A 27148-nucleotide genomic window follows, 5' to 3' on the forward strand; every position below is an offset into this window, starting at 1 on the left:
CCTGCTGTATGGGCAATGAGAATGGACACAAGGAAGGAGGACCAGGAGCCATTTTTTTTTAAAGATTTTTTTTTAATTTATTTATTTGAAAGAGAGAGACAGAGAGAGAGAACAAGGAGGGAGGAGGGGCAGAGGGAGAGGGAGAAGCAGGCTTCCCACCGAGCAGGGAGCTGGATGCAGGGCTCCATCCCAGGACCCCGGGATCAGGACCCAAGCCGAAGGCAGCCACTTAACCAACTGAGCCACCCAGGCATCTCCAGATCAGGAGCTATTTTAACAGAAAACAAGAACGTGAAGGATGAGTGACTGTGAAGGTAAGGAACGGTCCAGATTCTGGCTCTGATCACTGGGCGCCAGTCACCACATCAGGGATACAGACAAAGCAGGATATTCCACAGTGATTCCACTGCATCAGGATATTCCACAGCTTTGCTATGGTCATGTCTGAGTTCAACAGAGAGGTAAAGTCGCTCCAACACAGGAAGTTGTTTAGACAACCAGACAGACAAGAGTGGAAAGGACAGAGATGGAGGATGGAGTGATGGACAAGAAAAGCAGTAAAGGAGAAAGTATAAAAGAGGAAAGGAAGGAGAGAGAAAGAGGGGAAGTGGAGGAAAATGTGTGTGTGTGTGTGTGTGTGTGTGTGTGTGTGCGTCTTGTAGGAGGAGAAGGGGAGAGGAAGTGGATAATGCAAACAGAGCCATAAATGTAACTCTGCAAATATTGAGTTCTTGGCTGCTGATTATCACTGCCCATAGTCTACGAACAGCAGAGTTGTGTCCTCCTCAGTAGTTAGGTTCTGTGGTCAGCACATAAGGTGAAAATCACGTGGAGTCAAATTACTCTCAAAATTCCCTTAGAAAAGTACCACACTGGAAACCAGCCCATCTCCCAGCAAACCCAGTTCAGTACTTTTCATATACATTTTTGTGCACTCTCAAGAATCTCAGAACTAAAAGGACCCAAGGAATCCATCCTCCTTGTCTAGTAATTCTCAAACAAAACAAAACAAAACAAAACAAAACTCTTAGTAGTAAAATCACTCATCTGGTCTGAATGTTTCTGAGTAAGCTTCATTTTGCTCAGAGATGAGTAATCACCTAATGTCACCCAACTAGACAAGACTCTTCCCTGATCCCACATCCTTCCTCCATGTACTCTTCTCTTCAAATTCCCCTAGAAGATAGAAGGCTGAGACTGGAGGCCCAGTTCTACCACTAAATAGCTGTGTGAGTTGGGGATGGCACCTTCCCCTTTCTTAGTTCTAATCTCCATCTGGAAAATGAAGCCAGACTAGATGAGATGTAAGAGCCCACACAATTCTGAGATACTTACTGAATGAAAAAGTGCTTTGAAAAGTGCAAAGCATTTTATAAACAACCACTCGGACAGAGCAGACATTCTGACATCTTCTGCCTTTCCCTCAACTTCATCCTTCACAGCCCATGTCTAGGTCCTACTTGTTCTACTTCTAACTCTTCTCTAGGACTTACCCGCTTCATCTCTATTTCTGTTGCTGATGTCCCATACTCTTTAGTAGGTCTCCTTACTGCCAGTCTCTGTCCTCTCCAAAATTACCCTACTTTCTTTTACAAGAGTGATTGATTTCCACAAAATCCCACCTCCACTGCCTCACTTCCAGCTCCGATGCACCAAGGAAGAAGCTCCAAGGTTCAAATTCCCAGCTCCGCACTGCCAGATCTCCCACTCCCAAGGCAGATCATCACAGTGGCCCTGACCATGCCACATTCTATGTTCTTGCTCTTCTCCACCTCCAGAACACTTCCTGCCTCTCCTTTGCTTATATAAAGTCGATCTAACTTTCAAAGACCAGAAGAGTCTACCTACTCCAAGAAAGCTTTCCTATAGTTTTAAGACACAACTTCCTCATTCCTGAACTATAAATATATTCAGTTAGTAACCAAACACAGCTAAGATCTTTGATATCCTCTAATTGTTTAACAAATTTTGTCTCTCCCTGAGATTATAGGTTCCTTCAGGCAGCAAACAAGCATGATACAATATCTGCATCACAATGCTGGTTACCGCTGGGAAAAAAAAAGTACTAAATAAAGGCTGAGAGGCAAGATCTTGGTTTTCTCTCCTGCCCTTGACCATTCACATGAAATGTTGGGGGGCGGGGGGGGGGAAGGGAAGGGGTGGAATCAATACTCTTCCCAACTCCTGAAGTACCTTCCCTCCTTTTCCTTTCTGCTCTCACCCACTCTGGGGCGGAAAGGCCCTCTCTATCATCACAGGTTCAAATCCACCTCTTCTCTAAGGATGAGCCTGCACGCATCAGGGCAATGTGCACAGCGGTATTTAGCTCCAGTCTTTTTTTTTTTTTAAGATTTTATTTATTTATTTGACAGAGAAAGACACAACGAGAGAGGGAACACAAGCAGGGGGAGTGGGAGAGGGAGAAGCAGGCTCCCCACGTAGCAGGGAGCCCGATGCGGGGCTCGATCCCTGGACCCTGGGATCATGACCTGAGCCAAAGGCAGACGCTTAACGACTGAGCCACCCAGGCTGCCCTAGCTCCAGTCTTAATGTCCTGATCCATCGATGTGATGGCAGTAGCTGCTCACAATCCCTGACAGTGATGGGAAGATAAAGGGAAGAGAGAGACACAGAGGGAAGAAGAGCCAAGACTAGCAACAGTTTTATAATATACATTTCAGATTTGGGGCCTTGAGGTAGGTCTGCTTCAAATTAAGCCCCATCTGTTCTCAAACCCCAAAGAGGCAGGGCATCCATGAAAAGGTTCTGTAACCTGCCGGGGCACAGACACCTCCACAAGCTGTGCCAGTGTGCACTGGCAGCTACAAATGTGCTTCTTCTCATCCTCAAGGGGCCAGGAAACTGGGAGGTGGGGCTCTGGCTGGCCAGCCCACCTCTCAGACCCAGTGCCTCTGCCCCAGAACACTCTAGGCCAGGACCCCTGACAGACAAGAATCACACAGGTATAATACAGATGCAGAGTGGGGAGGGCTATTGTGGAACCAGCTCTATTCCCAGAGGAAGGCATTCATGGCCATCATACGCAAGGTATTCAGCAATGCAAGCAAAACCGAGCATATATCCAAACCCACCTCCCCACGACTACTGGCCTCCAACTACTCTGAAACCCCATCTCTGCAAAAATTCCCAGCTTCCGTGTTCCCCACAGCCAGCTTCCCCCATTCCCTCTCCAGATTTACTGCCCTTTCCATCAGAAGTGTTCACCCCCACCCTCCATTTCCAGCCATCACACACACACACACAGCTCCTTGGGTAGTATCTGGGCAAGGAGGCTCTCTCTCAGGCTCATCTTCTGCCCAGCATATTCATTCCTTTTTTAACAGGTGAAGGTGGCACCTGCCTTTAAGGACGAGGAGATGCCAACGTGAACCATTCGGCGTCAATATACCCTGACTGGGAAGACAGCCAGCTATATGGCAACAAGAATACAGATTCTCTCACCTGCCTCTAAGCTCCTTCCTCACAAAAGGCATCTGCTGCACCCATCTCCAGTGCCACAGCAAGATCACAGGAAACTGAGCACCAATCTCCCTCCTCCCTCCCTCTCTTACAGAGTGGCAAGGAGACAGGGAAGCAAGTTGGAAAAAGTTTTAAGAAGAATCAGTACCATACCACATCCCATGAAAAGCGAGTTCCCGCTTCCAGGATGGCAAGAAAGGGCAATTCTCCCTTCAAACTCCTGGCTATCTCCAGTGACTGGCCTCCCTGGAACTGCCTTAATATTCCGCATCACAGAGGCCTGAAGCAACCGCGCCCCACAGAGCCCTGGAGGCAGAGAGTTGGGCAGAAAGGAATGTAGACAGCTTCCCAGAAGTGCCCAGCTAAGAAGGAAACCAAGAGCTTACCACAGCTTCCTGGGCCCAGAAGAGGATGATCCAGGCTCTCAGAAGAAGGACTCTAGCAGCTCAGAGACCTTGAAGTTCCTCATATCTGAAAGCCCAAAAGAAGAGAAAAGTACAGCAGTGGGAAGACACCCAGATAGAACAAGCCTGGGCTGGCCCCAGATGGCTTCTAGTAAGCAGTGGCTACATTTGAATGTGAGCAAGTCTCAGAAACAAACCCTAAGCTATGCACAGCCCCAGAGAAACCCAAGGCAGGCCTGGAGTGGGGATGTCTGAACGTCTTAGTGTAAGATTTTGCTGATGGCTTTATCACCTGCTTTCCATGCAGAGGCTTCATTTTTTCCCACGTTCTTAGGGTAGGAGGGTGGAACCAGACCGGGTACCCAACATCTGACAGGAAAGTAAAGCTGGTAAGCAGATGGGCTTCACAGGCTCCAATGGCTTCCAGCTCTATTCCCTACTCTCTCTGTCATGCTTCAGAAGTCATAAAACTTTTTCCATTCCTACTGTGAGGTGCAGGCTTCCCAAGAAGCCCCACTGCAGTTCCCAGAAGCCCATAAGTGAGGCAAGGCTAAGCAAAGAGGAAGATCTTTCTCACAGAAGTGCTTTTTCTGATTGTCACCTATTATGGTTTCGTGAGGATCTCTCCCAGGATAAGTTAGGGGAAGGAGGAGAACGCAGAAAGGAAATTAGAAATGCCTTCCTGTTGTATACGAAGTGTCCACGTTAAGAGTATCAAAAGAAAATAATCAGATAATTTTAATTAAGAAACTAGTTAAATCATAAAAGGGTTTCCCTTCGAAGAAAAGGACAATTCCTAATACAAATTCTAAAAAAGGCAGATAATGCTTCCCCATCTCATATCCAACCCTCAGTTCGGAAACCCTCATCAATTGTTAGCATTAACACAAAATGCACAAACACACAGAAACACACATGCATATTCATTCCTCAAAGCTTTGTGCCCACAGCCAAGGCTGCAAGACCCCTTTCCAATTTCAGGTCCCGGCGGGGACAGGAGGGGGCAAGAATGAGACGAAGCCTTTTCCCAAGCAAAGGCTTTGGCTGCCAACAGGACTGGGGGTGGCATGAGACGCCCCCACGTGCGGGAAGGCGGCTGAGCACCTGGAATCTCCCCTTCCTCCACAGCACCAGTAAACTAGCTGATGTCATCTCTCTGGTAGCCACATGTCCGCCTCCCAGCCCCTGGGATTTTGCCTATGCTCACCTCAAAATTGCACAGTAAGCGTCTGTAGCTGGTTAGTTCAGTTACTTACAGCCTGGTACCAATGAAGCAAAGGTGAAAGGTTTGCTACTTAGAAGAACCATTAGTTTCACCCTGCCCTGAGGCTACGCATTTTATTCTCAAACCATGATCATAATGCATGCTGCTGTTTCAAAGAGAGGAGACGGAAGATGAGCTCAAACCAGCCCTGGGCACCAGAGAATGGACAAAGAAAGAGGAAATCAGCTAGGGAGGAACTTCTCTGGAATTAACTGATGCACACTGTCCCCAGGCAAAAACACACGGATAAGCTTTCCCACTCTGACAGGAAATTCTCAGTCACCTGGAACCTAGTGGAGCTTGGAATTTTATTCAAAAAATTGTTCCATTTTCCCAAAGTGTTCATTCCACGAGGAGATGCTGCAGTTTACATAGAGAGCACAGGGACGTCTTCAGTGTTCATAAATTAGCAGATTTCTCCCACTGGAAATGTACACAGCTTCAAACTAGAAGCTTTCCATTTAAGACCTGATACAGCATCACAACAAGAATGTATTATTTCCCACTCAAAAATAGGAGGGGATAATTCAATTAACTCCACCAAACAACATGTTTAAAGAATGTGGTCCTGTCATAATTAGATCATGATTTTCAAAGTGGGGGTACTTCTTCAGTCCTTAAGCTAAAGTATTTCCTGAGGTGACACACAGTGGAAAGAAAAAGAGCTTAGGCCAAGGCAGGCATGGCACACTCCAGCACCTCTAGCTACCTCCTAGAGACTCAGATAAAAGGCAGGACCAGGACCACACCTTCCTGATCTAGCTCCAGGACTGCCTTGGCAGCACCTCTCTTCTTCTCCCTATGACAGGAATGCAGGTAGCCCCTTCCAAGGCAACAGTACCAGCAGGGGCCAAAGGGTGAAGACTGATCACTCCTTTATCAGTAAGCCATGTTTATGAGCTGAAGACCTTTTCCGAAAGAAAGAATATTAGACATGGTAGTTGGATGCCCAGATAAGCTCATTACCGAATAATATGGCCAAAAAACTGTTGATATATAATAAACCTACAAAAAATACCTGTGTAAATACTAGGAGTAAAACAAAACATAAGAGAAATAAAATTAAATAATTTTTACATATCCAGAATTGTGATCCTAGGAGAAAGACAGATTAATTACAAGATGGGTATTTTTAGGGATTTCAAAAGTCATTCACAAGGACAAGTCGTGTAGCACTGATTTTTTTTTGCATTTTATTTTTTTATTGTTATGTTAATCACCATACACTACATCATTAGTTTTTGATGTAGTGTTCCATGATTCATTGTTTGTGCATAACACCCAGTGCTCCACGCAGAACGTGCCCTCTTTAATACCCATCACCAGCTAACCCATTCCCCCACCCCCCCCCCCCTCTAGAACCCCCAGTTTGTTTTTCAGAGTCCATCGTCTCTCATGGTTCGTCTCCCCCTCCGATTTCCCCCCTTCACTCTTCCCCTCCTGCTATCTTCTTCTTTTTCTTTTTTCTTAACATATGTTGCATTATTTGTTTCAGAGGTACAGATCTGTGACTCAACAGTCTGGCACAATTCACAGCACTCACCGTAGCACATACCCTCCCCAATGTCTATCACCCGGCCACCCCGTCCCTCCCACCCCCGACCACTCCAGCAACCCCCAGTTTGTTTCCTGAGATTAAGAATTCCTCATATCAGTGAGGTCATATGATACATGTCTTTCTCTGACTGACTTATTTCACTCAGCATAACGCCCTCCAGTTCCATCCACGTCGTTGCAAATGGCAGGATCTCATTCCTTTTGATGGGTGTAGCACTGATTTTTCACACCATCTAATTTCATTCCCAAACGTCTGACTTTCCTTTGCGAGGTGCTCTGACGTCACGCTTCTCAGCTATGATTAGGGCTAGCTTTTCTTCCACACTCAAAGAGGCAAAGGGACAAGGAGGGTACTTCCTGAGATAACGAAGCAAAATAGGTAGGAGAGAAAGAAGATGGAAGAAGAGAGTTAAAGAGGATATGAGTGGGGTTTAAAAAAACACCTACCTGAGGGGGACAGTATGAGCTATGAACCAGAGGGCTCACGAGGATCCAGAACTGGGGTGGCTGGGAGGACACAACAGGCATCACCTGACAGCTACCAGGTGGGCCATGGGCCTTGGACAATGTGGTTTAAGACCCAATGGGATGCAGGAAAGTACCAAATAGCCAGACACGGGCTCACAACCCTTATCAAGCCCCAAGCCACACCATTATTTTGCCTAGATGTTGTTGACATTCACAATGAACCATGTCTACAAAGCCTACAAGAAATGCTTACTGCCTGTTCCCTTGGAGCTGGATGATTTGGAGTATCTAGCTATCTAAAGATTACAGGATCTATCCCAGAGTTCGAGGTCACCTAGCTCTAACAGTCCCAGTAAAGTAGAAGACACCCTCATTCGAGACGTAGGGTCAAGATGGAGTCAAAGCTTACAGAATACAAAAAAATATGGGATGGCCACTTTGGTGTATGTCACAAGGACTTAGAGATAAAGAACTACAGAAGAGCAAAGAAAGTCCATGAAAGTATACAGAGTCAATTAAGTAACACTACTCCCAAAACTATTCCACTCAGTTCTATGTTTCAGGAACCCAAGAGCCTCCCAGGGTTGGGCACAGTAATAGTGCATACAGAAACTTATCACTAACCCCACAGAGACAAGTATCCTCTGTACTCATTGAGAAAAGTTTCTGCTGATTATGTCTGATAAAGGATCACAGGACAGCAAAAGACTCTGGAGACTGTCTTTGTCCAACTCATTCTGCACTGAAGAAACCAATGCAAACCTTTAAATGTAAAGTAAAAGTATAAACTAGGCAAGACCTGATAAAATCCCAGAATTATTTCAGAAGGGGACAGGTAGGGATAAGGGAAAAAATGTAGCTCTGCCTATCTGAGTATGTGTACATGGGGGCTGTGGTTTACATGGGAAGATGTTAAACTACTTTGTTTCTCCTTCAAACACCTGCCTCTCATGAACACCAAGAGGGCATCTCTCAGTTCTTTTGTCTACTTTTATTTCCTAGTTCCTGGTGATAGGATCCCCCAGATTCCCCCCTTCCTGCTGCAATCACCTTTAGGGCACAAGAACTGGAAAAAAGCCATGCACAGAAGGAGTGATCAACAAATGCAGAAGTTGGACATGTTAGGAAATATTTAAGGTTTCTGGAAACTACAACTTCGAAGGACCATTATCCACATGATGAGGAAATCAAAGCCAGGTGAGGATCTGGGCTGAGTTTCAAATACTCCTGGGGTTATAAAGGAGGTAGAAGGTGGGAGGTGGAATTCTGGAACTGAACCCAGAGAAGGCCAAGCCTCCCACATCCCAAGGGTGACAGCAAACAGGTGTAGACCCAGAGCAAGCCTGGGGATAGACAAGGTAATTATCTCCTGAAGTCATCCTGGTCAAGAAATTGCCACCATTTTGTTATCACATTTTAGACTTTTTCAAAGTGATTATATACATTAATTTTATCTGTATTTGAATGCGTATTTCCTTCTGGTTCCACTAATGATACTCATAGTAATGGTTCTCTACCTCCAGCCTGTCTACTCTCTCCTTGATCCCCCAGACTTACTCGCCGGGTTCCCATCTCATGTCCACCAATTTCCTGTCGTCTTTATCATAAGGTCCCTTTTGACAAAAGGAAATTGAGACATCGAAATGTGCCTTGCAAAATATCACACCACAAATTAGTAGTGTAGCAGGGACTAGAATCCAATTCTCCAAACTCTGGTCCAGCACTCTTTCTCCTGACCACAATATCTCTGCTTTAGGAGGAACATCTGCCCTAGAGCACCAAGACCAAGAATCAAAACAGTTTATCTGCATGGCTTCTTAAGCAAAACAACACAGCCAGAATGTTTGGCAGAGACTAACTAAATATTTCCTTTGTGATCTATGCCGGAGGGGAAGACTGTGGGAGTGAGGTAGGCGCAGAACACAGGGAAACTGAAGGAAAGACCACTGCAAGGCCAGCAGATGGGTGGCACAGAAGGAAAACCCAATCTTAAACTGAAGACAAGCTAGGGGCAAGGGAATCAGATTTAAAAAAAAAAAAAAAAAGATTAAAAATAGGATCCTAGATGTAAATGTGAATGTAAATAGGCTGTCATCTAACAACTGACCAAACAGAAATCAGAAGAAAATACATGACAGTACCAAGCAATGTAGACAGGAATCTACGGGTGTGAGATGGGGCCTGGGAACTCAAGAAGACAGAGACAGGCTAGAGGCAAAGAACCACTAGCACAGAGCATCGTTAGTGGAACTGGAAGGGAACTCAAGGGACCCAAACAAGGTTCTCCAAAAGGAGAACAAGACCTAAGCTCAATCTGAAGGAAGACATGAGGTCACTGTACAGAACAAGGTCCACTGATTTAAAAAATAATCCTCCCTGAATTATCCAAGAGAGAAAGCCTTCCAAAGTCTGAAAGCTATGAACAGACTGAAAAAGTTATTACCACCAAGTAAAATTCACTTGAGCTTTCCAAGGACTTCTTAAGAAAGAGAACGCTTCAGTGGGCAGATAAGATCCCTCAATTATGTCAGAAGCTCTGAAATCAGGATGGTTCAAATGAACACGAAGAAAAGGGGAGCTAGCACAAAGGAACACAAGAGGTCTGAGGCAGGCCTTGTACCACTGTCCCTCTCGTACCTGCTGTGGGCCACCGTCCAGCACACGATGGAGTCAGCTCCAGAGGGGGCACGGCTGTGTCTATGCTCCCCATAGGGCCCACCTCTCCTCTCACATGCCACGACACAGACTAGGGGAGAGGGAAAGAACGAACCTTGAGCTCTTAACCTCAAAGAGTTTACATTTTACTGGAGCAGCCAAGACACTCCAAAGAACAAGGAAATCCGGCATCCATACAACAAGAACCAATAAGTAATCCAGCCTCTGGGCTTGGAAGACAACCCTTTCTTCGGGGAGAGTACTGACAACTAAGGCAGCGACACGCAAATGAAAAAAGATCTGATTAAGTCAAAGAACTAAGCAAAAGAGAATTGAGGAGACAGATTAATTGCTTCCTGGTTGTGAACCGATCTACTCACTAGGCCAAGCCTAGGACACAAGGAGTTAAGCCAAGGACAGTATTTTAATAACAAGGGTGGAGGATGGGGTGGGGAGGGGGGGCAGCTCTTCTCCAGGTGGAAAAATTGAGAAAGCAGACAAAAGGAAGAAGTGACCTCCATGGAAGCAGGGAAATCCCCCACCCAAGGCCTCATTTGTAATCAAGGCAGAAAGGACCAAACTAATGTAAACAGGCCAGGGAAGCTAATGTGCCCTTCTCCAGAGAGGCCAAGGCACACACTTCCCCCAGCATGGCCCTGGAAATACAGAAGGTAAGTGTTCCCTTGTACAAGAGAGGCAGGCTAGGAGAGTTGGGGAATTCCCAGGATGCTTTTAGGCTTTTTTTCTATTCCCAGGCCCTTAGCATTCACAAAAACTCCAGGGCATGGAGACCGTGTAGAAGGTGAAGCTAAGACTACCCTGCCTGGAGGAAAATGCAGTGTGCCCCAAGTTCCCACAAAAGAGAATAAGAAGAAAACAACCAGGCAGAGCAGCAGGACCACCCCCAAATCTGAGCACCTAGGCCACAGTCCTGTGGGCTTCCCGCACCCTCCTTAGCACCAATGCAATAAACAGCTGCCCTGGAGAAAACAATGGGCCTTTGTCTATGCCTCTTGCCTTTAGATTATCTTGGAGAACCAAACAGGATAATTCCTTTAGAGGAGTGGTTCCCTTAAATACTGGTCCAGGACATGGTTTTTACCATCTACAGCATCCTTCTCAATAAATTCCTACCTGTTCCATACTGGGCAGTGAGGGGCCCGTGCAGCCCTCGCCCCAACTCTACATGGGAATCAGGGGCAGACAGGTCCTTGCAGCCAGCCCTCTCCCTGTGGCCCTCACCAGTCAGACCCCAGAGTTGCCACTGTGCTTCCTTCTTAGCCTGGCCACAGAACTGAAAGCTAAGAACTGTTCTTACTCCCCTTCTCTCTATTCACCAGAATATTCCATATTGAGTGAATTACACTGACTACTGATACTGTTTTCATCAACATACCTGTTGAAATAGACTATCAGCAGTAACTGATTTACAAATAAAGGTATGAAACAACTGGACAGTCAAGGTTCTCCTAATGCTGTATATCAAATAAAACTTCCAAAACCAACAAACACATCAATAAAGTTTATGTTGTAATTTTTCTTAATTCAAAATATTTTAAATCTAGCCCAATTTTGTACAAGATGAGTACAAGGTGCTTTCTTGGGAAGGGCTGCCCTTTTATTTTATCCTATTTTTTTTTTGCTTGTTTGTTTTTAATTTATTTATTATTCTGGTTTTCAAATGCCTTTTCTTATACAATGTGAAGATAATAGGTTTGAGGGTTTTGTTTATTTCTAGTCTCTTCCCTGAGAAAAAATTTTAAATCTGGGAATACCATGTTGGTCTCAAAAAACAAACAAACAAACAAAAACTGAGTTTTGTGAAATCCCATATCCTTAGAGTATGCTAGTCTTCTCACATTTTCTTTCACAGGGCTTACTAGCAGCAAATGAAGTCAGGAGCCACCTCCTCCAAGCCACCACCAAGGACTAGACGCCACAACACAAAATCCCTTTCCATGAAATAGACAATCTGAAGAACTAGTGTTTCCCCTCAATTCCTCTCTCCTAGCCAGCATTACTCCCCTCCCCAAATGCCTCCAACTAAAGCATTCTCAGAGTTTTTCAGAACAGTTAGCTAGATACCATGAGCTCCCTAATTCAATCGAGAATATTGCTCATTTTCCATGATTTCAGCACAAGGAAGCATGACAGTGTAGTGGAAACGGTTTTGGAATCAAATAAACCTGGGTTCAAATTCTGGATCTTGGGCAGGTTACTTGATTTCTCCAAGTCCTGACTTCCTCCTGTTTGAGACAATTAGTGAGATTTATGAAAGTATTAAGTAGTGAATGGCACAGAACAGGTCTCCTGAACTGACTCAGTACTTCTTTGACAGCATTCTCTCCTACTGCCCCCCACACCCCCAAAAGCAAGGCCTTGCTGGTTATATTTCCCCGGCTGTCCTCAACTCCTTTCCAGGCTCTCCTAGGAAAGGCCCAGGGCATCTACTAAATGGTATAAATCTTCCATTTCTCCTTCTCAATAGCCTGGAAGAATGAATTATTAGCTGGCCTGGGGTTTTCTAAGGGCAAGGCTTTCAGCGTCATCCTGGAAAATATTAAAACGTGGAAAAACCACCCATCTTACCACCTCGTGTTTCTGTGTGGTATCAAATCAACCCATTGATGATTTCCTTTCGGAGTTCATTCAATCTGCTCTACCCAAACACTGATTCAGGGCTCTACCACTTTGTGGAACAAATATTCTAAAAAGGCAAAAAGTGTAATCAATTTTTTTGGGACTATACATAGTCTTATTTTACAGCACTCCTATTTGGCTCCCTATAATGGGGAGACTCTCTATTAACGAAAGCAAAAGAAGTCCCAGTACCAGATGGGCCAGAAGTATGACCTTATGTGCTACCTTTTCTAGGACCAGAGAAATCTTATACAGTCAAATTCTTTATAGTAAGGGTGATTTAGTTAAATATATATGTTAAATTTGATTTAATTTGCAGAAGTTTGTAAAAGTTTTTCACATAAACAAATTCACAAACCGGGGCAGGGGGAGGAATTCTTTTATTGGTCCAAGGATCTCAAATTTGCGGTCCAAAAATGTAGTCACCCTTTTTAATAACAAGCTGAAGGCCTCAATCAAACATGCAGCCAGAGTGTGGAAAGAAGCCTTGGACTCTAGCACTAATCTCAGCCTGCCCATCACTACTGAGATACAAAACCTGTAAGAGGAATAGACCCTGGCTGGGCCTCTCTTTTCTTCCCTAGCAGAATATAAACAAGAATCTCTACAGTTCTAAGAATGTCCGGAAGGCAACCAGTAAGAGAAAGAGTCACTAGGAAAAGGCACAATTAATGGATCACACTTGTTCTCACTACCTCCTGCCTGCACCCCCTCACCCCCCACCCCATCGCCTCTGCTTTCCAGGTCATCAAAGTGCACTGTCAGGCTGGCTGTGAATCACCATCCTGCTCATGCCACTCCTGCCATCTCCCGCAAGCTCTCCATGTTCTTTTATACCTCTAGGTCTTTCGCATACACTGTTCCCCCTTCCTTTCCACCTCCATTTTGCTAGCCAACTCCCATAGTCCCCTAAGCTTCAGCTCCAACAGCACCTTCTCTGGTTGCTTTCTCAAATCCTGGGCATCCTTTCCATCTTTTCCTCTGGTTAATTACTTATATCATACTCTCTTATAAATGTTTGTCATATTGCTCTAAATGAATTTTACAAAACAAGTGTTACTCCCATATGTTTAAATTAAAAATTATATTTTTGCATCACAAACAGGAGAGATACACTTTCTGGTATATTATAAATATTGACATTTTAAAATAAATCTACTATATTACTCTCTTTAAAAAACAGAAGATTTTATTTCTTTATTTGACAGAAAGAGAGCACAAGCAGGGGGAGGGGCAGGCAGAGGGAGAGAGAGAAGCAGGCTTCCCGCTGAGCAGAAAACTGGACACAGGGCTCAATCCCAGGACCCTGGGATCATGACCTGAGCTGAAGGCAGATGCTTAACCGAATGAGCCACCCAGGCACCCCATACATATATTTTTCAATTCTATGATTATAAACTCTTAATGTTCAAAAATTTTTTCTTTTGGATTGAGCTTTCCTTACCTTTATTACTATTATGCAATTGATCAAAACAATCATAGTACAAAATTGTATTAAATACAAACAGTAAAATTTTATTATAAATGCATTAATTTTTCCATTTTTAGTCTATTAGTTGCAAGGGCCAAGAAACTTTTTCACATAAATAACTAGATAGGAACGAAAGAAATTTTATTATAGCAATATCAATCTTTGTACTCTTTCTGAGTTATATGCTAAAATTACACAGTGATCTATAATCAAAAATTATTTTTAATTCTCTACCAGCTGACAATTTTTTCAATTTTGTTGAAAGCAAAAGCTGGAACCATCTCATTTTGAGAAAGGATTTGTTACTCAGAGTCATTCCTTTTCTTAAAAATATTTCTAATTGTTCCTTTGCTTGCTATCCTGGGAGTTTTCAAACACCAGACACAGAAACGGCAAGAGTCAGAATGAATAACAGCAATGGCCAAGTGGGAGCAGAGTGACTGAGAAAGGGGACAGCATGGGCACCACTGCCTTCACTGACCTGGAGGCTGCAGCAGTCCACAAGCTCTCCAGAAGCATGCCCAAGCCACGTGTCTCTCAGGCACAAGCCATGTCTTAGTAGAGAGCTTTCTCCCATCATCACAGGGCTCTTCCTTCAAGTTCATCTTAACAAAGATGAACTGGGAATTTGGAATGTCATTTCTCTTTTACGAAGTCATTTTCCAAAATGGGGGATTTGTAATTAGGTGATCATTAATTAAATTCACCTTCACAAAATAAAAAATGCCTCAATTCCTATTGAGGCTGAAATGGGATCTCAATATATTGAAAAGGACTTCTCACAAATCTCAGTAAATACAGTGCAAACAAAATAGTCTGAAACTATGAAAGAGGAATCAACAAGTAAACTTAGAAAAATGAACAAACAGGAAAAAAAAATAAGCAAAGAAAAAAAACTTAGGGTAGGAAAGAAAAACAAAGCTAATCCCTGTAATGGAATGCCTTCCCCACAGTAAACACTCGATCAATCAATCAAATTTACAAAGCAGCTGGCACTGATTCTCAAGGAGATGAAACAGACCATCATAACAACTATACAAGTCCAGGTTGTAAAAACAGAAGGTCCATCCTAAAGCAATGAATAGATATGAATGTAATAAAAACACTAGCTACTGAAAAAGCTAATCAAGAAAAAGATATAATATGCAGAAATGAATGAAAGAAAAAGAGAGATTCAAGAATATACAAGTTGAAAATCATGAGAAGGAATGCAGGTCAGAGAACCACCCTGCAAATAACAGAAGTCTGAACAAATGGCCTCAAATCTAGAATTAAAAGTTCAATGGAAGCAAACTAACCAGAAAAGAAGATTTTGGTCCAAATTCAAAAGATTTATAGAATCCTGAACAAAATCAACAACCACAGATTAACACTATGACAGTCTCATATTTTTGAAATATAAAGAAAAGAAAAAACTCTGCATATAGAAAAGACCCAAATCTGAATTTCTTCCAATTTTGCAAAGGATACAATTAGGGCCAAGAGATGCATATAAAAGTCTCAGAGAAAGTACTTTTTTAATCTCAAATTATTTAACAAGGTGAGACTTCTTGAGAAAATGAAAAAGAAATATCTATTAGGGCTTTGATCTTAAGAAATTTATCCATTGCATAGCTCATTCCAAAATATGGCTGAAGGAACAACTTTAAGTGAGACAAGTGTTTAAGTTTTAAAAATACCAAATAGGGGGGCACCTGGGTGGCTCAGTCATTAAGCATCTACCTTCAGCTCAGGTCAGGATCCCAGGGTCTTGGGCTTGAGCCCGTCATCGGGCTCTCTGCTCGGGAAGCCTGCTTCTCCCTCTCCCACTCTCCCTGCTTGTGTTCCCTTTCTCACTGTCTTTCTCTATGTCAAATAAATAAATAAAATCTTTTTTAAAAATTTAAAATAAAATAAAATTAATTAATTAATTAATTAAAATACCAAATGGGGCACCTGGGTGGCTCAGTTGGTTGAGCATCTGCCTTTGGCTCAGGTCATGATCCCAGGATCGTGGAATCTAGCTCAGCCTTGGGCTCCCTGCTTAACGGGGAGTCTGCTTCTCTCTCCCTCTACCCCTCCCCCTGCTTGTGCTCTCTCTCACGCTCTCTCTCTCAAATAAATAAAATCTTTAAAAAAATAAATTAAAAAATAAAAATAAGACCAAATAACCAAAACCAACAATTTCTTATTAAAAGAATAAATAAAATGTTAAATAGGGTAAAGTGCAATTGTCAAGAGTATATTATTAGTAAAAATATACCAACATAAGAGGCAACAGAGAAGAAGGGGAGGAGCAGTATCAGAATATGACGATAAATTAACAAGTAATTTACACAATGTCTTTAACACATAAGAAAAAGCATACCCACCAAAACAAAGTGTGGGTATTATGTGGATCCCAATTCAAAAATCCAACTTAAGTAAAAGACACCTTTGAGACAATTGAGGACATCTGAATACAACCTGGGTAACAGATGATATTAAGGAATTATTGTTCACTTTTGTTAATTGTGTTATGAGTAGCTATATATTTTTAAAGTCCTTATCAGTTAGATATGCTTTCTGAAGGATCATTGGGTAAAATAACACAATCCAGAAATGAGGAGAGATAGATAAAACAAAACTGGCAAAATGTTGATAATATTTGAAGCTGGATGAAGAATATATAGGAGTTCATTATACAGTTCTCAGACTTTTGTGCATATTTGAAAATTAAGGGGCACCTGGATGACTCAGTCGGTTGAGCGGCTGGCTCTTGGTTTCTGCTCAGGTGTAGGATCTAGCCCTGTCAGGCTCTGTGCTCAGCAGGGAGTCGGCTTGAAGATTCTTTCCCTCTGCCCCCCCCACACACACTTTGGGCGCAAACGTGCTCACGTGCTCGCTCTCTCTCTCTAAAATAAATGGGTAAATATTAAAAAAAAAGAAAAAGAAAATTAAAAGTTTTTCAAATGAGCATATTCAAATTAGCATATTTCAAATTAGCACGTTAGTTAGCCAAGTATCAGGCACTGCCTAGGTATTAGACACAAAGATAAAATGGCCTCAAGAAAGAAACATAGGAAAGCAAGAGCTTTTAACCTAAGGTTCACCCTGGCAAATATCCATGACGAAGTCACAGGTAGTGCTATTACTATTGTGCTTTATTGCCTATATTCATAATTGAAAGAAACATTAAATTTCAGTCTGGGATCAATGAAAATGATGATGTAATTTTTTCCTAACCAAGTTGCAGACCCTCTGAATTCTATCCATGAACCTCCAAGAGTTACATCATTCTGCAAATATTCATTAAATACCTACAAGGCAGCAGTCACTGCTAGGCACTGGGGATGCAAAGGGGGAGGAGAATACCATCTCTCAGCTACACAAATTAACCAGGACAGACAGCTCAGAGGAACAAAAGTCTAGAAACACACCTAAGTATATATATAAATTTAGCATATGATTAAAACTGGCAATTTCAAAGCAGTGGGAAAAGAATGGATTTCTTAACGAACGACATTAGGACACTGGGAAAAAATTAAGTTAGCAGAGTAGTTAAGGGCATGGGTTCTAGGGCTCAACTACCTGAACCTGAATCCTATCTCTGCCATTTTTACTAGCTGAGCAACCATACCTATATCACAGGCTGGTTGAAAGTATTAAATAAGTCAGTACAAACGAAGCATATGCCTGGCATATAATATGCACTCAAAAAATTAGCTATTATTAGTATTATTATTTAATAACAGAATAAGTTCCAGACTGAGTAAAGATTTAAATGCAAAAAATGACATCAAAAAAGAGGTACAAGAATATATCATGATATTTATCTAATCTTGTTAAGGGAAGACCCTTCTAAGAATGACACCACAGGTAAAGAAAATTATTTAAAAGACCAATAAATTTTACATTAAATTATTTAAAATGTTTATATGTGGAAAACAATAAAGTTAGAAGATAAACGATAAAGGGAGGGAAATATAAATATAAATTAAATGGCATTAAGCCATTTATGAGAAAATATTCAACCTCAGTAGCAATCAAAGAAATGCAAACTAAAACAGCAATGCAAAACCATTATAATCTTATCAGATTTGCAAATACTATTTTCCTCCTTTTTAGTTTGGCAGAGACAGCTGGAAACAGGCACTCTCACCCTAGCAGAAGTGTAGGCATGTTAAAGACTTTTTTGAGAGTGATTTAGCTTAGCATATCAAAAGCCCTTAAAAATGTTCATCTCTTTCATCTACCCATTTTACTTCTATAAATGTATCCTCCAAAAATAATCAGGGAAGGGAACTGCATTAAAATACAGACAAAATGTTTTTACAACAAAAAGTGGGGGCACCAAATGTAAGTAACAGATTAAATAAATATTTTGTATTTTGTGAATGGATGTTTCTTTGTTTTACAGTGTTGGTATATATATTCTGGTATATACATATATATATATGTAAGCAACAGTCATATCTATATAGTGGGATTTGGGGTTATTTTTTTGTTTCTGTTTTCTAAATTCCTGGAGAGAATATGAATTACTTGTGTAAAATTGGGGAGGGGGTGAACGCCCCACCCATGAGCTCTTGAAAATGATGAGTGGAGGAGAAGACATGTAAATAAGTAACTAACAATAATTATCATGCTTCCAGAGTACACAGAAGGGCTTGATTCAGCCTGGAGCTGAGTTTTGAAGGATGAATTTGCCAGGGAATGAAGCAGAATGTCAAGTACAAAAAAAGTGAAAGGGAAAAAGAGCCTATTGTGTTAGTAAACGACACGCAATTTAGGCATGGAAGGAAGGGCAGCTGACTGTGAAGGATTTGAAGTAAAAGCCAGATGACAAACATTTCTGAATGTCAAATTAAATGAGTTTAGAATTACCTTGTCAAAGAAGATTCAATAAAGAGCTCTTATGATTCATTTACACAAAGATCAAGAAAAGGCAAAACAAACGGAGATACAAGAATGGTCAGGGGTAGGTACAAACTTCTAGAAGGTAGGATAAATAGGCACTAGGGACATAATGTATGACATGATGACCATGGCTAACATTGCTGCATGACATACAGGAAAGTTGCTAAGAGTTCTCATCATGAGGAGATAAAATGTTTCTCTCTTTTTGCCTTTTTTTTTGTATTGTATCTATAGGAGATGATGGATGTTAGCTGAACCTATTGTGGTAATCATTTCACAATATACGTAAATCAAAACATCATGTTGTACACCTTAATCTTATACAGTGATGTACAGCAATTATTTCTTAATAAAACTGGAAAAAGAGAATTCTATTTTAAGCAGTTGTAAAGATTTGGGCGGAAAAAAGGCAATAACAAACGGTAATAGAAGAGTGGTTGGGGTTAGGAATGCAGATACTATCTTGGAAGAGACAGAAAGCAACCATCCGGAGTGCTGGAAATGTTCTTTATCTTGATCTGAGTGGGGGTTACATGGGTGGATACAAATGTTGAAATCCAGTAAGCTATATGATTAATATTTGTGCACTTTATGTTATTCTTCATAAAAAAGGAAAGAGTTTTTAGCAAGAAACTATGGTAATTAAACTATTTTAGAACGATCACTCTGGAGAACAGGCTGGGAGACTGACAAGAACATCCAGGGGCAGGCCTTCTGAGACACTGAGGATGCATTCCAGGAAAAAGATCGTCAAATTTCTAACTGGGTTGGAGGAAAGGCAGTGAGGAGGACTTTTGGGAAATGGAACCGACAAGACTTTGAGTACGATTACTGAGGAAAAAGGAGAAATCAGAGATGACTCTGATATCCTTAAAGGAGCTCATGAATACAGGAGAAGAAAGAGCAGCTTTACAGAGGTAAGTACTGAACAGGAAAAATTTGAGATGCCTGTGGGTCATCCAGCTGTCCAGTAGCAATGATTATACACACTAACTACATGCTAGGTCATCTAAGTACTTTACACGTATTAATTCATTTATCCTCACAAAGACCATAGGAGGTAGGCACTATTACTAGCCCTTTTACAGATGAAGAAACTGAAGCATAGAGAGGTTAAGTGACTTGCCCAGGATCACATTTGATAAGTGGTAGAAAAAGGATTTGAACCCAGGACATCTGGCTCAAGAACTCATGCTCTCAGGGTAACCACCGAGATACAAGTGATGTACCTCTGCCATAAAGGAAAGAGTTGAAGCCCTGGAGATAGCTGAGAGCACACAGGAAGAGCATATACAAAAATCAAGAATAAAAAAACATGCTTCTCAGTGCTGTTGCAAGGGTTAAATGAGATGACATCTCCAAACAAACCCCTTGGCAATACACAAGTAACAGAGTCAGCACTCAATTGAAGGAAGCTATTAAGGATAATTCTTCAACAAAATAGTATCATACTAAAGAGCCTAGGTTAGATTAAAAGAAGTTTAAAGGACATAACAACCGGATATAGTGTGTGGTTATAGGTTCGATGTTGGTATGGAAAAAATGATGAAGATACTTAAGGGTCAATAGGGGAAATCTGAAATATGATCTGGGCATTAGTTAAAATTAAAATGTCCTGACCTGGAAAAGTGGAGAAAATTGAAAATAAGATAGAATGAAAAATTGTATGTATGATCTTGCTTTATTCTAAAAACAGAATACATATATATGCCCAGAGAAAGATCGATTAGAGGGTGCACTAAGATATTAACAGTGGTGATCTCTAGGTGATAGGAAAGTGAGTCTTTTAATTTTTTATAAGGTACTACAATGCACATATCATATTGCCTGGGTGGCTCAGTCGGTTAAGCGTCTGCCTTCGGCTCGGGTCATGATCCCAGGGTGCTGGGATCGAGCCCCGCATCGGGCTCCTTGCTCAGCGGAGAGCCTGCTTCTCCCTCTCCCTCTGCCTGCCTCTCTGCCTACCTGTGCTCCCTATCTCTCTGTCAAATAAATAAATAAAATCTTTAAAAAAAAACAATCAATTTAAAGTTGAAGAGAAAGATTATTTTATATTTTGTAACTTTCCATTAAAAGAACTCAGACACGAATAAGTAGAGCAAATCTCAAACAAACAGTGGACAAGCTGGCTCCAGATGCCAAGCAAAGGAGGGGAACACAACCTCACTGCAGTTGGTAATGCAAAGGCTCAATGTAACACTCTTCTGTATCCATCTTCTTTTGCCTCTCTTTTGTTGAGCAGCTGCCTTTCCAAATGATGAGAAAATTTAGCACGATTGCCTCCCTCTCATTTGTGTCATTCACGCTAAGCAAACAAAACAACATGCACCTCCTGGCATCCCCACAGAGAGCCAATGAAGCAGGCAGAAGTGAAGAGCCTGAGAAATACCAAACACTTCATACCCTGTGTCCACTCCGTAGGCAAAGCAACTTTCAGAGGAAGGAGGAAAGTTCTCATGGAGAAACCTTTCCTTTGGGATTACACAGACAGAAGAGATTCTCCTGGAAACATTTCAAACTTTATGAAAGGTTTCATCAGAGAAGTGCTGGCCCTTAATAGAACTTCACAAATTTAATGGCAAAGAAGTAATTTTCATTTCTCTTAAATTTAAAGATAGGATTAGGGAACAGAGGCAACGCAGACAGGGGAGAACCCAGTATGGGCAGAACAAGTGAAGAGGGATGCACCACTGCTGAAACACTCTCCTCATGGCTAGGAATCCCAGGAAACTGCATAGCTGCCAGATCTACCTGGTAAATTCCAGCAGACCAGTTGAGGACCCTCACCCATCCTCGTTCATCTTCAAAACTGCCTCAGCATTCAGCATATCGCCTCTTACATAGTAAACAGTCAACAAATGAATGCAAGCATAAGTGAACAGTCTGAACTGAGAGGGTTTATGGACCGAGCTATATAACTTTGGCGGCTAAAATAACTTAACATGAAACAGAACCAAATGTTAATATCAATATCAATAACACTTGATGCAATATGATCAAAAGATTAAAACTCTAATACTTAGCACATTATGAGTGTTTAACAGGTCCTGCTCAATAAGTATTTGTTGGATGTTAATGCTCCAGGATTTTTTGCAACCCAAACTCTCAGATCCAATATGAGATATTATTTAAAGGTCTGTGCTCTCACTTGCATGCTGACTTTTACAGTTTTTCCTTAGAGATGGAAAAAGGTTCCTGAGGATGGAAAAAACTTTTAGAGTATCATACCCTGTGCCAATATGCTGGCCTGGTAAGGGTTTATCAATCTATTCTCATCAGTTCCAGTTGAAAACTTACGTGGACTGCATGGGGCGCCTGGTGGCAGTTGGTTGAACGACCAACTTTTGGTCTCAGCTCAGGTCAGGATCTCAGGCTTGTGGGATCAAACCCCACTTTGGCTCTGAGCTCAGTGCATAGTCTGCTTAGGATGCGCTCTCTCTCTCTCTCTGTGCCCCCAAATAAATAAATAAATCTTTAAAAAAAAATAAACTTATGTGGACTAATGAATGGGCCAGGGTTTCAACACAACCCATCCACCCAAAACATTGTAGGCCCAGGAGACTGGTCTTACTTCTGCTGAATGTCCTTTAAAAAAAAAAAAAAAAAATCCAGTGCCAGGCTGAGGTCCCTGGATTCCTAACTCTCCAGCCGCAATGCAGCAGCTCTGACAGAGAGGTCCACGCCCTCTCTTGGAAGCTGCTCGCATTCATTGTCCAGCTGCAACTTCTGCCCTTCCCCATACCCTCCACCGCGAGCTTCACACCTAGTATAGTGTTACCTTCTATCCCTATTTTCCTAACCTGACCCGGGTTTCTTCAGAGGGATTGCCATTTAGATACTAAAATTTCATTTACAACATATACAAAATTGCATAAAGTAAAATACCGGTTCTTATTCCCAAACTCTCTTAGAAATCTGGGTACACACATCTTGTCAGAAAATTATATATCATCTTCAAAAAACACACAATTTCCAACAACAAAAACAAAACAGACTGAAATGTTACTAGGCCCCAAACTATACTAATACCTGGATTGTTATAAGGGCCTTCTAACTCCTCCAAGACTCCAAAGTATTCTTCAATTCTAATCCATTTTCTATACTACATTATTGGTCACCTTCACTGGAGAGAAAATACAGAACAATATTTAAAGTATTTTCACATGCCTCCCTGTATTCCAAATTTAAAGTCTCCAAGATAATACTCAAGATCTCCAGGATCTGGGGCTTCTGGCTGGCTCAGTCGGTAGAGCATGCAACACTTGATCTCCGGGTTGTGATTTCAAGCCCCACATTAAGAATAGAGATTACTTAAGGGGGGGAAAAAAATAAAGAATCCTCCAGGATCTGGTCTTATTCAGCTTCTACAGCCTACTATGTCTCCCACGGATCTCTTTCATAAACTTGCTGATTAAATTAGGATGACCTAATTTCCATCCCACACAGCCAACATTTTTTCTGCCTCTAGGCCTTTGCTCTCAATAGTCCTAGTCACTTCCTACCCCCAAAGCTCCTCCTTGATTCTGAAGGTAGCACCGTATGGAGGAAAGAGAACTGACCTAGGAATCAAAATACCTGAATTCCAGATACGGTTCTAATAAAACCATGTGTGCCTTTGGACAAGTCCTATGCTTCTCTGGGTTTGGTTTCCCCATTTATAAGCAAGAAAACTGAACTAGATCATCCTAAGAGTCCTTCCTGCTTTAAAAAACAACAACGGGACATCTGGATGGCTTGGTCGGTTGAGCGGCCAACTCTTGATTTCGGGTCAGGTCATGATCTTGGGATCCTGGGATCAGGCTCTGCACTCAGCAAGGACTCATCTTGAAGATTCTCCCCCTCTGCCCCTTCCCCCAATCACTTGTGGGCTCTCTCAAATAAATAAATCTTTTAAAAAATAAACAACAATAACAAATCCACCTCTATAATTCCTATACGCCCAACCAAATTCAATCTTGCCTTCAAGGCCTCCACAAATTTTCTCTCAGCACTCCAGTCCACACTATTTTCTCCCTTCTTTGAACTCCTGTCAGAAATCCAAAATAAATCAAACAGTGCATTCATTCAACTCAGATTTTCTTTCTTTTTTTTTAAGATTTTATTTATCTGAGAGAGACAGAGAGAAAAAAGAGAACATGAACAGAGAGAGGGAGAAGCAGACTCCCTGCTGGGCAGGGATCCCAAAACGGGGCTCGATCCCAGGACCCTGAGATCACAACCCGAGCCAAAGGCAGACATTTAACCAACTGAGCTACCCAGGTGCCCCTCAACTCATTTTCTGAGCACTTTCTTGGCCAGATATTATGGCAAAGCCCTGGTAATAAATGTAAAACCAAGTAAGATCCAGACCTGTATGTATCACCTGTATATCCCTTTCCCCTCTGCTATTTTTATCCAAGTGAAGTCATGTTAAACACGAACATCAAATGCAAATGACAACACTTACTCACTTAACAAAGATTTAAAGAAAACTTTCCATGTACTGTTCTAAAAAGTAAAGATACCAGTAAACAGATGAACCAACTCCCTCATCTCCTGGAGTTTATTTATTTGTGAAAGCAAACAGGAAAAACACACAAATACATAGTATAATTTTAGGAAGAAAAACAAAGGAAGGATTAAAGATTCACTAAGAGCGGTTTGCATAGGATGGTCAGGGAAAGCATTTGAGCTGACACCTGAATGAAGGAGGGTACAAACTAGCACTACTCAAGAAGAGTATCCCAGGTACAGGACAAAGGCTCTGTGACAGAAGAGACGGGGAGGACGGTGGACAGCAGGTGGGAGGCCTAGAGGCTAGAGCACTTCAGGACTTGGCAATTGGACTCTAAGTGTGATTGGTGGGATTCCAAATGAGGGCTGAAGTAGGAGAAAGATATAATACTTTGGTTGCTATGTGGAGAAGACACCGTAAAGGGATGGAGTAGAGGAGTCAAGACCAGTTAGAGGCTATACAGAACCAATCAAGGGCTTGGCATTCAGTCTCTGTCTAGATTCACATCCTGGCTCTTCACCTTTTGCACTATGTGTTCTCAAGAAAGCTCATTTCTCTGTATGCTCACTTATGGATATGTCACATAAATTTCAAAACAAAAATTAATATAATGCACTATGCTTTTTCTTAAAGAAAAAAAAATCTTCAAGGAATGATGTAGGTTATAAATTATTCTCAGTACCACTCCATAATCCAATCATCAGCCCCATCTTAGCAGAGACAGTCACAATGGCCAAAGCAGTTACACCACATGCCATGCCATTTTCCCTTCTGACTTTGTATATAAACTTTTCTGTCCCCTCTTTCCTGGAAATTTGTCTGGGCATAAAGCCTCTCATACCTGGCAACATGTCACACTCAGTGCCCCTATCCCCAGTCCCCATAGCCCTAAATATGTCCAGACACCAAAGCTAGAATATTCCTTAAAAAAAAAAAAAATAGCATCACAATTTAGGAGAAAAAGAGGGAAAGAAAATGGAAATAATCCAAATACATATCCACAGAATCATCTAGGAGGGTTCTTCTCAACAATGTACAGGAATCACAGCACCTTCAGCTAGTTACAGTGAGTGTTCATAAAATGACCTCAAGTGATAAGTATTTTTTTTCTTTTTTTTTTTTAAAGATTTTACTTATTTGACAGAGAGAGACAGTGAGAGCAGGAACACAAGCAGGGGGAGTGGGAGAGGGAGAAGCAGGCTTCCCGCTGAGCAGGGAGCCTGATGCGGGACTCGATCCCAGGACCCCGGGACCATGACCTGAGCCGAAGGCAGACGCTTAACAACTGCACCACCCAGGCGCCCCAAGTGATAAGCATTTCTAACGGAACAAAGGTCTAAGTCAATGAGGGAAAAAAAGAATTCTAACTTTTTCATTTCTTTACTCAATTTCCATAGTACTATATGCCCTTCAGTTTTCTTCCTTGTCCCATCCACCCATCTCCCCACACCCATGGCCCTGGTGACCTACCAGGTCCAACCCTTTATATATATATATATATTATTTTTAAGCAATCCCTACACACAACGTGGGGCTCAAACTCACAACCCTGAGATTAAGAGTCTAATGCTCTACCAACTGAGCCAGCCACATACCTTTTGATGTGGCTTCAACCAAGTCTGAGCCTCTTATCCTGAGATCTACCCTGGCCCTCCAGGGACCAGTAACAGTGACAAATACATGGGAACTAATAAGTAGGCAACTTGAATGTGGGCAGGGCTGGGCACATAATACCGCTCCCAAATTGGCTTTCTTGCTCATATCTAAACCAGGAATAAACCAAAGCTGATAAATGTTATTTTACCAACACCTCTCAGCAAAGCGATTTCAAATTAATTCTGACCACTGAGGTACTAATGGGGATTTTAAAAATGGTTTGAAATAAGATACAAAGTGGCCTTTGCCCATCTCCCATAACTCTACTATCACTTTCCGTATAAACATTTTGGTCCTAATACTATTCTAATTCAAGACAATGTCAATTTCGAGACCTGTCAAAATACAAATGTGGGGAAAAAAGGAGCAAAACAAAACCTTCACAACTGGTATTTCTGATTAATTTGACATTCAGTACACAAATGAACCCTTTGATCTTAAATCCCATTTTTCCATACCCTCCCTAGCCCTATACAGTATTAAATATTCATTTGTAAGCTGGGTTTTCTTCATCTCTAGGTCTCTGTGTACAGATTCTAGAGTCCACTGAGAAACAAAAGCTTTGACATCCCTCCCATACCAGTACAACATTTTAAGAGAACTTCCATTCCCCCTTGGGTCCCAGTGTTAGAATCACTCTGGTTTGTGTAGAAGCCCTTTGGGTCTAAGCACCTAGAATCCATCCATGGCCAATCAGACCTTCAGGAAAACCTTCTCCAGGTAGTCCTTACTACCAACTACCCGGTACTTCTGAATGCAGGAGATATTATGCTAAGTGGAGTTCCTGGCAACAGAAAATGTAATCTGACACAACTGACAGCGAAATAAGTAACTGGGCCCTGTTCACTCACTAAAACATATACCCCCATGTTCAGCCTCCTTGTCAAGGATCATCGCAGCACCTAGGCCAGAGGGCAGAGTGATGTACAAATGGCCACTTCTCAACAGCAGCATTCCAATCAGGAGGTATCCAACACCCACATCCAAAAATAATTTCCCATCTACTTTCTTAACTTTATCCACTCACTGATTCTTCAAACACCTAATATGAAGCATGTTCACTGAAAAAAAAGTGGTGAGAGAACAAACAGACACTTGAAAGCACTAGCCCAGTGCTTTTTCCACAGCGGATATTCAACAAATGGTGAACACAAGAAAGAGTGCATGAATGACAGTAACAC

General features: G+C 41.9%; 1 protein-coding gene across 3 annotated transcripts in view; it reads right to left on the reverse strand.

Annotated features, from left to right (window-relative positions):
- DENND2B (DENN domain containing 2B) overlaps nucleotides 1-27148 on the reverse strand; it is a 172114-nt gene that overhangs the window by 115123 nt on the left and 29843 nt on the right. The window contains exon 4 of one of the 3 annotated variants that reach the window (XM_027578980.1): nucleotides 3867-3951. The exons of the other annotated variants lie outside the window; for them this stretch is intronic. The gene's annotated coding sequence lies outside the window, so the exon portion shown is untranslated. The remainder of the gene's footprint in view (nucleotides 1-3866; nucleotides 3952-27148) is intronic. 3 annotated transcript variants of the gene reach the window in all.

This window comes from Zalophus californianus, chromosome 11, assembly GCF_009762305.2.
Source record: "Zalophus californianus isolate mZalCal1 chromosome 11, mZalCal1.pri.v2, whole genome shotgun sequence".
Classification (NCBI taxonomy): domain Eukaryota; kingdom Metazoa; phylum Chordata; class Mammalia; order Carnivora; family Otariidae; genus Zalophus; species Zalophus californianus.